Genomic DNA, 11304 nt, shown 5'->3' with positions numbered 1-11304 from the left:
TAGCCGCTGTTAACGACTGTCTGGTGCGTTTACACGAAATGGGCAAGGTTGAGTCAGCAGCTAGCACCCGTGCCGTTACGATGGTGGTACCAGCAAATTCCCTCTTTTTTTATTTTGCTGGGAACAGCTTGGCGATATTGAACGGGGTCAGTTGCATGGTTACTCACTGTATTGGGGAGTGCCGGACACGAAATTTTGCTGCATGGTGTCGGTAAGTTATTGCATTGTCTGCTCAAACCATGACTGTCTACGTGGTTGTTCGGCTGTTCTTGCAGCAGCAATGCATTAGAAGTTTGGAGTAGAGTATTCCGGGGTGCCATCGGCAAGTGGCGCCAGTCAACCAAGGGACTTACCAGGTGAAGTTGCGAGAAAAACGCGCACCTACTGAGGGAGCCGTTACGGAAAAACTTCACAAAGGGGTGGGAACTGGACACCCTGATTCGGTGCCCACCTAGCAGCTGCCGCATCTGAAACAGCATCTTTGATTGCCGCAAAGCTCTTCCCAGTTTAAGAGGTGCCCCAGGCAGGTTTTCAGAGTTGCCTACACCTGGGGTGACTGTTTTTTTAGGGTGTCTTACTCATTTTGTGTTGGTGGTTCAACCATCAGGTTGATAACGTCGGCAATTTCTGGGGGCAGAGCTGCGACGACTTGCATGTGCTTCGTCGACTGCGACGTGATGTGCCGTATCAAGAAGCGGGCTTTAACTTCGCTGAACCAAACACTTGAGTTTTTAGGCCAGTACTTTGGTACCTTCAGTTTTGTCGCAAAGACTGCAGGCGTGGAGGCAGCAGAGTTGTCGACAGAGCTCGTCTTATCGTGTTCGTTAGAATACTGCCCAGGTCGTCAGATTTGAAGCAGTTGGAATTGTCGGCTGCCCAACGAGACAAGAAAACAGACATGCTGGTACACAGTTCCAGAGTCAGACTGTTTATTGTCGAAAGAACTGTCTGTAGGTTTAGTCCGCAGACGACGAAAGGAGGGGTACTCCTCGTTCATTTAAAGAGAGAGAGAAAGGGCCAGTGAGTGGACAAACGACCACGGGGCCAGGAGTTGGCCCGACAACAAATTTATATTCCCCGCGAGAGGCGACAGTTGAAAACGAGGAGGGATTGAGCACGCAATGAGCAGGCGGCGGCGTCGCTGAGAAGGGTCAACTACAAAGGAGCATTGTTCCGTGACAAGTGCGTGGCGGACAGTAGAGAACTGAAAAGTCACCAACGGCGAGGGCCGCTTGCACGCCGGTGCCGTGAGGCTTCCGCTACACTCCTGCGTTTAGCGAACCGAACCTGTTCAACCACTTTCGGACTGCATCAACTGTGCGGCGGGACGTCGCGTCCGGCAACGAAATGACCTAAATCTATTTACTATCAGAGTCCATGACGAGAAGCTGCATCACATTTTCTATTGGTCCAGCGCACATTAAAAGCAGTCGATGGCATCTTTCCCGGTTCTGTCGCTAGCTGATGGGTGCTTGATCGGGTGGCTTCGGCCAAGCCTGTGCGTGATTGAGACACAATACCGCTAAGCACTGAATACCCTCGTTTAAGCTGGCCTCCGAAATTTTGACTGTGCAACGACCCTCATTGAAAAAACTCTGTCATGAGCCTTATGTAATAACTTCAGAAACTCATTGCTCGTTTCCGCCGGAACCCCAGCATACAATAGTATAACAGAATGGGCGGCCGATAGCGCGATCAATGCAACTACCTACTTGCAAGTTAAAATTAGGCAAAACGGTAAATTATGTTACGTCCGATTTAAGAAGGTTTAACGCGCCAACGCTACGCATGCGACGAGGTTTGTCGCAGTGGAGGGCTCCGGAATAATTTTGACCACTTGGGGTTCTTTAACGTAAGCTACAATCTTGACCACATTGGCGTTTTCACTTTTCGGCTCCAGTAAAAAAGCGGCCACCGTGGCCTGGAATCGAACTTGCATCTTTCGGATGAGAGCTATTGTATTAGAAAAGGAAGAAAGAAAGAAATAAATAGGAAAGCAAGATCATGTGTTGCTATTTAGGGTAACACAATCATTTGACGTGCATTTCGTAAACGTTACGACGCCATTTTCAACCGTAGAAAGGCGTGTTTTGCCAGGTTTACCTGTTGTCGTAATTTTTACAATAGGTAGCAGTTTATACATGTTTGCGCAATATATGACAGTTGTTGGGATTTTGGTAGGATAAGCGTCAACTTACACCGAATTTTGTCAGAGCTTTACGCGAACACTTCACCGATTGCGCATGTGTTGCTGACGCAAAAAATATGTCTAAATTTTGGTAATTCATGAAGAGAAGTATCAAGAACTAGGGAAAAAGAGGACGTGTTCTGTTGTAGATTTCATAAAAGAAACAAGGAAGAGAGAGGTAGAGAAAGACATCCAGATATGCGTAGAATCATGACACTAGTGCAGAGGTGGGAAACAGTTCATGGCAGCTTACGAATCCAACTTTGGTGGTCAGGTGCCAGTGGTGGCTTGCCACCTAATTGGCGCGTGAAAAGCCTAAATGTAAACGTCTGTAAACGTTTGTCAACGTTTGTTCCCCGGTTTAAATACTCGGGGCACTAAAATAATTAACAAACATTCCCGAAGATAAAAAGTGTTTAAAACGCGAAGTTTTCGCCCAAGCTGCCTGAGCCATAGCAAAGGTCCAAATTCAGAACAGCCTCAGCCGTCTCAAAATTGCGGAGTCGGATGGACGACGGCACCATAAGAATGTGGACGCACGTCCGATTTTGACAATAAGAAGCGTTTTCGTAGGGGCATCGTATGTCTTTGCGGTAACTGATTGAGTAAATTTACTTTCCGGCACTGCACTTTCTGCCTAACGATTTAGAATATGACTTTGGACTTTGAATAGTTTGGCTCTCGACCTGGCAAAGCTTCACGTTTCAGCCATGCTGACTTCATGGACAGGCGTTATTATAGTCAGAGAGTTCGGGCAGTGTGTGTTAGGACAACGTCGCTACCGGGGTTGCATAAAAAGCTTCGCTTTAAAGAAATCCGACTAGGTTTTTCAGCATGGAAAAAGAGACAGCCCGATGCACGGTATATTCAGCCATTACCTCACGTCGGCTATGACGTAACACCACCTAATAATCGCCAGCTGAGCATGTATATACAAAACAATTGCATGGCAGTGTCGTCATTTTCATGGTCGTATAATATATGACAAAATATGTGTTAGTTTGTTCATACCCGCGTAGCTCTGTGTTGCCCCAGCCGCCCGTAACTTACTTTTGGAAACGCTTTACAGCTCCGCCACCGCCCCCAGCGCTTCTTCAGGGATTCATCCCACCGGAGAATGGACCATGGATGCCCTATAGGGGGGCTGGATATGGAAGCAGGTACGTGCATGCAGAGATGAACAAGTCTTTATATAGTTTTCTCCTATCTGCGAGGGTGTATATCCAATAAGAAAGGAAAACTTCCCTCTTTGTGAGAAATCATGACGCGCAACCATTGTAATCGCAGACACGATGGTTGTTCAAAACCGGTGATTAACTTCAGCAAGATTCAGCAATCAGGACGAGGATATTTGGATTCTACTTCGCCTGACGACTATACTCAGAGCAGCGCGACTACTTTTTGCACGAGAGACGTTAGTGGACGAGCTGAGAGAAATTTTGATGATATGCACAACTAATCATTGAACTGACGTATCATTTGCTGCCCTCATCAACCCCGTGGATTATACATCCAAACCAAAGAAATTAGCATTTGTGATCTCTTCTCCGAATTAATTCGTCAACGCTGCCATTGCCTGTGTTTTTATCACTGAAGAGGGAAGGCGGCGGGTTGTTTACACTCGGAAAGAAATGCCTCGGAGGTCGTTAACTCTAGTCGCGTTGATGGACTATACCAGCCTGTGTAACTTAGGTACGGCACGTATGTTTAAAAAAAAACTCGCCATGTAAACTTCTCAGACTATGTGTGTTTTGAGGGATTTGATGGCATTAGTTTCCTAGCAGAAGAGAATTAAACGTTCAGTTATTTTCATCTGCTGGAAATTATTGTGATTTGCGGAAGATGCACAGTAACCCAGAAAAGCTATAGTTTGTATGCAATAAACCTTTCTAAATTCTGTTATACCAATTTTAGTGGTAGGAATACCCAGTTACTCCACATATTTCCCTACGTTTACACCAAAGAATAATTGGCGTATTCATGGGAGGTTGTGGCCGTTACTACACCAGGGTGGCCAATCCTGCTCTGGTGAGGGAGTGCATTACCGGCAATGGTCGCCGGGGTCAGGCCGCACCCCAAGCCCCTTTGTGCAATTCCATCAACACGCGGATTTTTTTTTTTAATCCGGTGGGAATTGTCCGGCACCGGGATTCGAACCACGGTCCTTCTGCACGCGAGGCGGGTGTTCTACCTCTACGACATCGCTGCGGAGTGGGTCAGGGAGCAAACTGGTGTTAAAGACATATTAGTAGAAATTAGGAAGAAGAAATGGACGTGGGCAGGGCATGTAATGCGAAGGCAAGATAACCGCTGGTCGTTAAGGGTAACAGAGTAGATCCCTAGAGAAGGCAAGCGTTGCAGGGGGCGGCAGAAAGTTAGATGGGCAGATGAGAGCAAGAAGTTTGCGGGGATAAATTGGTCACAATTGGCACAGGACCGAGGTAATTGGAGAATAATGAGAGAGGCCTTTGCCCTGCAGAGGGCGTAGATAGGCTGGTGATGATGATGATGATGATGATGATACCAAAAAAGATTTCCCTGTTTTATTGCCTGGGCGACCATGACTGTGAACCAAGCATCGACATATAACTGTTTGTGAGATGAAAAAATGGCTTTAAATCTTTTACCCAGTAAAGAAATAACCAGATATAGGGTGCCCTGTTTCCTTATGCGGCTTTTATTGATGCTTTGAAAGAGAGAGCCCTGTTTTTGTATGGAGTGTAGTGCCACACTTAAACACTACACGGCGACACCTTTTATGCCTGGCAATCTCAGTACAGCAATAAAATATTTTCCTCCAATTTATTTACAAATTGCTTGGGGATACCTCACTACATAAAACGCTTGCGTTCATCAGATCTAGAGGTGGTGCACTTCAAATAAATGGTTGCTTACTTTTTAAGAAAACTGAGTTTCTCTGTTTGTAAAAACTTCCTGACGGAAAGGGCTCCCCGAATGGGCTTACAGGCGGTCGTTTGCTGAGAGACAAAAAACCTTTTGATTGACCTTCATGTGGCTTAAAGGGGTGTTGTGGCCGGTCCCTTGTGCCGGGTACGACATCGGCAGCTCTGGTGGCCAAGTGGATTTAAAGCTCTTGGTCTCAGCTTCTCAGCGCCTCCCGCCACCGCTCGTCTCAGAAAATAAGGGAAATCAATATTTAGGACATCCTAAAAAGATATGGGGGAGGATGGCGAGGGTACCACGTGCAGGGAATTCTAGATAAGGTTAATAAGGTGCTAGATAAGGCGGATTTGATGGATTTGGTAGGGTTATCGAATGGGTTTGACTGAAGAATACGGACTCGTGTCGTTTTGCGAATTGGCAAAGTTAACGTGAGCCAGGGAGCAGCTTCAGCGGTCAGGGAGGAAATGAACGGTTATTTCTTAGCACGTAATAGGTCTACCTTTCTGCCCTGGGATAGCGTCCGAGGCTTTCTACGGCTCGATTGTGAGCCCTCCAGTGGTATCGCGGGCAGCTTCATTACCCGCGATTCGAGAGTGTGCTGGAGTCGAAAAAATTTTTACAGGGAATCGGGTGGGGGCCACCGGATAATTTCGGACAACTATGGAAAACACGGTTTTGGCGTTAAATTTGGGGAAGCTTGCACTTACGCGCAATGCAAGAATGGTGAAGGGTTGGAGAAGAACTGACGAACACATATTTAAGCATCAGTATTTACTTTACATAATGCTAGACCACGTCGTGGTAGTCGTCGTATGCGGCGAAGAATTCGTATACGTGTGGACGCCAGCAATTCTGCGAGGAGATGACGACAATACAGAGATGCCGGTACTGGGCGGATCCGCACAACGACACGAGGACTGGCGGCTCTTCTACTTGCTACCCAAAACCGCACGCTATCACTTGGCGTTTTCGTTCTGGGCAGGTGGTGCGGCAATATCCCGTGCGAGGGGCTCTTCAGCGATAGTGAGCACACGGGCATTTTCCTTGTTTTTTTTTTAACTGTGGGAAAGTCGCCGCAAACACGGCCCACCTTCTCTTGGTTGCCGATTTTTCTTTCTGGGAGTTTTGTGCGAGACAGAACTTAGGCTATATTCAGACTACCGACACAAAAGTCACATCCTGATCTGCTGACGTAAACAGCATGTCACGCAGTTCGGCTGCCTTCGACGGGAAATGACGTCATCATATAAAATTAATACGACTATTCCGGCAACAGTCTGATCCCGGCCATACGACCAGTAATAACAGCTTGTGGAGACCAGGGTTAAGGCCGCAAGGCTAGCTCGGCTGAACCCCGCCACGGACCGCCGACCGGCGTAGCGGCAGAGAGCAGCAAGGAACACACAAACACAACGAAATGACCAAGCTCTCGTTTATTGGCGCTCCACCAATAACGTAGCCGACTCTCGCTCGTCCCGACCCAGCCGTCCGGCGAGGATCAGGAGGCAGGCGCAAAGGGGGTAGACAAAGGAAGGGGAAAGCCGGATCCCCGGTACTCGCGTCTCTCCTCGTTGCCCGCTCGAACCCAAGAGACCCTTCATTCGTCCCGCGCACTGAGACCGGCCCACCGGGGCCCCGAAGAACCGGTCACGTGACGAGCGATCGCCGCGCCACGACACGCCTGCGCCGCGGCGAAGGCGACGTACCTGCCGAGGGGAGAGCAGGAGTCTTCCCCCCTCGCCTCGGCTGCGCGCGGCGAGGAATGGGGAACGGGCCAGGACTCTGGGTTTCCCACAAGCTCCACTGTTAATCTGGAATGGCTGTCTTGGAATCGGAAATTACTATCGAAAGATCTGCCTTTGGGAGAAGGCGTAATTCTTGCCGCTTCTTCCGCTGTGGCAGAAAGGTGGTGTTATTTGAGGGGGTTGAGAGGGGATTGTTAGAGTCATTATTCACTGCAACGGTGATTGTGGCGCGGAGCAGTAGTATACTGCAGCATCCACATATACACTCCGGTCGAGCGGGCAGTCTTTTTTGCGGAGCACGGGCCTCGTGGTCTTTGCTGCGCTCATGGTATATGGGATGCATGTTTCGGTGCACTGGCTTGGTGACATATGTGTATGGGCTTCGGAGTGGAGGGGAACTTTCAATATGTCATATGTAACGCTAGGATAGCCGCCATGTCAAAACTTTTTTTTTTTGGGGGGGGGGGGCGGGAGGGGGGGGCATGGACAATCACTCTCAGATTTTTTTTTTGGAGGAGGATGTCATGCGTGGACGAGCCCGTGCGGAAATCGATGAGAAAGTAGAGCTGTGGCATCAATTTTTAATTTGGGAAATTATGCTTGTGGCAGCGTAAAAACAGAAAAATATCGTATTATAGTTTCCTATCCTCGATTTTGCAATTATTTTGGAACAAGTTTAGAACGTTGGAGCCTAAAACAATGCCAACCTTTCATTTATCTTAAGTAAATAATAAATCCGTTTATATTACCCAATTACTATTTCACTTTCATCAAGATAAATTTAATCACTGATTGGCTGACAGACCGGATTCGTAAGGTCGGAATAGTAAGAGTATGCCTAGGATATATAAATTGAAAAAAGGTACAGTTTACCGGACAAGAACGGAAATGACGCTTACCAATCGAAGAAATTTTATTTTCTTTGGTTGGTTTTTTTAGGCTTAACCCTTAGGTACCTCTGAATGAAGCACAGCTGTGCTGCGTAGTTCAAACTTCAGTCACCAATTCCGTATCTACGTGTTGTACGGAATTATTAGTTTGCACATTCTGTTGTATTATTGCAACTAGTTGTTGTACTGGTTTTACCGTCAGCCACTTCTGCCATATCATTTTGGTGGCCGTTCAAACTTTCTCCTTCCCTACGGCCGTTATAAAACTACGTCTGCTCTATGCAGCGGAAAATTGGTACTAGAGGCTTGGCTGTCATTTCGTTGAATAATGTGTTGTGAGAATTAAACGGTTTGCTTTTTCTTGAGATACAGGCAGCAGGACCTCCAAGAAATCCAATAATATTACCTGGTTTTAATCCAATCTATTGAAAACATGCCTTCAGTACGCACCCATTTGATCTTAGTTGGAAATAAAATTCATATTCATAAAGCCTTTCTTATTTATCCTGGTCTAGGTACCCACGGTTCTCTCTAAAATAGTATCATTTCGAAGCTGCTTAGAACGTTATTCTCTATAAGGGCTTAATAGAAAAGCATACGAGCTAACTAAAAGAACACGGGATTAGTCTTCCTAATATTTCACAGTGTACTCCACCCTCTGATGGTGACGGCTATATAAAGTGATTGACGATGTCTTTAGCTGCCATTTCCTATTCCTTTGCAACGACAGGCGAGCGAAGCTGTGGCAAATTTCGGCAGCCGTACAAAAGTCCGTACGTACCACCTTCTAGCTCAGTTCCTGTTTAAAAAAAAAACGCGCTTGCAGAACTTCCCCAATCGAGAAAATCAGATTCAAAGTTTTTTCGCAGTGCTAAGGTCGCTTTGCTTAGTATAGAATAAATTATGTATTGGGTAAAAACATGTCATTTTTGTTCCTTTACTCACTGCTAAATCGTGTATGAGGATTCGGAAATATTGAAATTGCGCTTATTCTTGCAATAGAAGCTGGCCATTTCCAAGCATATACCTAGTTTCAATCACCTACAAGGGCCATTTTTACGCGAAAATCTCTTACTTTGGAAGAAAGTATAAAAGCAATCGTAGAAGTGCATCGAAAAAAGTACGCGCAGAAGTATGCCTTTAGCGTTATCTTTACTCTGTTGTGCGACTACCTGCACTGTCCAGAATGCACAGAAAGTATTGACACAGTTGTTGGGATCACCACTAAATCGCTTTTCAAGGTAATACAGCTATACTTCTGTTTGTTCTAGAATAAACTGTAGGGGCAACCTTTATCATTTTGGTAATCATTATTTCACATTCATTTATAATACTTTCAGCCCTAATGCGGCGATTTCTGAATGTGGTTCTCAAAAAATTATTTTTCGTAGTTTTTATGCGTATTTACTCAGCAAGCCTGTTCACTTCAATTGCTTTCAACTCATAATTTATTTTCTTAATAGTATGTTTTTTCCTGACCTCGAATGGTCTAAGTATTTACGTTTATCATCAAACCTCCTTTCCCTAGTAAATATTGTTTTAAAGCCAATAAAGGCGTACTGTGAAAGCTTTTCGCAAGCTTCAAATTTCCCGTCGCACACCCTTTCCTAACCTAATTATTATCTCTGCTTGTGAAAGATTATTCTACCTGTATATGACAACATATGTCGTTTGTTAGCAATACGTAAGTCTCCCTATTCCTTGGTCCTCAAACAGATGGAAGCTCCTCCCGTGTCGGTGGAATAAACTTTTTATAGTGTAATGATATCATGTAAATAAATTTATTGTACTTTGCAAATTTTTCTATGTAGATATTGATGAAATGAATGTGATTCACAGTTGTGTATTGTTTTGTAATCAGAACTCTAGGTGGCCGTCTATGCCACTGTTACCATGATTAACAGCTTCGGTACAAGCAACTGTAGGCAGATGAGTCGGTAAATTTGAATATCATTGGTATTTCCCTTGAAGTTATCTAAAACTATGTTTGTGTTTTTCCTAGCTTTGCGTTCTTTACAATCCATAATCATTCCAAGAATCATTTAACAAGGTTTTGAATTGCAATATATCACCCCTCTTTTTAAGGTTATAGGAGATGCCATCGTTGCCTCCACTGTTTCGTCTTCTCGTGCTCTATAACCACTTTTCTCCTTCCTCTGTAGTTATTATCAGGACATCGCAAGCTAACAATGCAGACTCAGTAGTGTCTAGGCTTTATGTTCCTGTTCATTAGCCTCTGTGATTAGCGAAACAAAAAATTGTGGGTAGAAGCATTTGTTGACTTTTGCGCTGCGGTCAAATTTTGTCACAAAAAGCAGTTCCAAGTTTCAGTTTCAAGTATAATAACTTCACTCCATAAGCGAAAAGTGAAGGAGTACCTACAAGCTGTAGCCTAAAAGCGTCTTCCTCAATGCGTCATTGCAGGCAGTACAGTGCAATGAGAAATAAACCCAATAACATGAAAAAACAAAATGCGTAAATTATATGCACAAAAAAGCACAGGAAGCGTAAAAGTATGCAAGAAGAAAAAAGATGAATACCTTTATTCAGAGGCTCACATACAGGGCTCCGGAGTAGTTACCTACAACCAAAACACTTTGGTGCTTACACAACCAGTTTAAACTTGCACATTGTAAGTCTGTAATCAAAATATAATAGGCAGTGGGTACATATTAGCCTGTATACGGACAGAATACAGAAATATCAGGATAACATGTTCCAGAAAATGTTTTTAATTAATTTATGAGGCAACCATTCGGTGCGATACAATTGAATTCAGTTTATTTCACAACTGCGTTGAGCGAACACCAGGTGAAAGCTGTTGTAACAGCTTGAAGGGTACTGGCCACCGGAACACTGAGCCGGAAATCAACCATGACGGGAGGATACAACACAAGTGTAGTGGGATACCAAACAAGCGAAACAATAGTACACTAATAAAAAAATGCGTAGTACTAAGCAACTGCCGCGCAGTTCTCGATATAATTCAGAGACATTCAAATTGTCCGGTACGCCATGGAAACAAATATGATTACTCTACATTAGGCTGACGCATCATGTAACGCAAGAACTGAATTAAAGTTTTGAAGGGGCCACTTTTCTTTTAATAAAAACGACGTTTAGAATTACAAGTAATTATTATTCGATCATTTGCATCCCCTAGGTTGTGTGGCACTTATTTCTTTGCAAGGTTTAGTTGTACGGGTGCCGTATACTCCAATGTTCTCTTTTTTATCCGGGATGCTTGTTCACTAAAACATCATTACATATCAATCCAGGTTTATAACAATGAGATAGCTTATATACATAAATCGAATAATTGCAACAATGTCCACTGTTTCAAAAGCATCAGAAGTGTGTGAGCGATAACGAACGTCACAACAAAAACCAATGGAGCGTTATCGCAAAACTGTGATTTTGTGCAAGCTTTCATTCGTTAAAAAGCTCCAAACCAAAATTCTTTGGTTAAACAAAAACAGAATAATGAGATATACAGAAGCATATTGTTTATATTGAACGTAAACAGTGGAGCCGTTTCATTGCTATTGTTTTACACAATTTCTCCCTAATATATGTA

This window comes from Haemaphysalis longicornis, unplaced genomic scaffold, assembly GCF_048455015.1.
Source record: "Haemaphysalis longicornis isolate Haplotype H1 unplaced genomic scaffold, Haemaphysalis longicornis Haplotype H1 scaffold_5, whole genome shotgun sequence".
NCBI classification, from domain to species: domain Eukaryota; kingdom Metazoa; phylum Arthropoda; class Arachnida; order Ixodida; family Ixodidae; genus Haemaphysalis; species Haemaphysalis longicornis.
Note: the sequence above shows the minus strand (reverse complement) of the source record.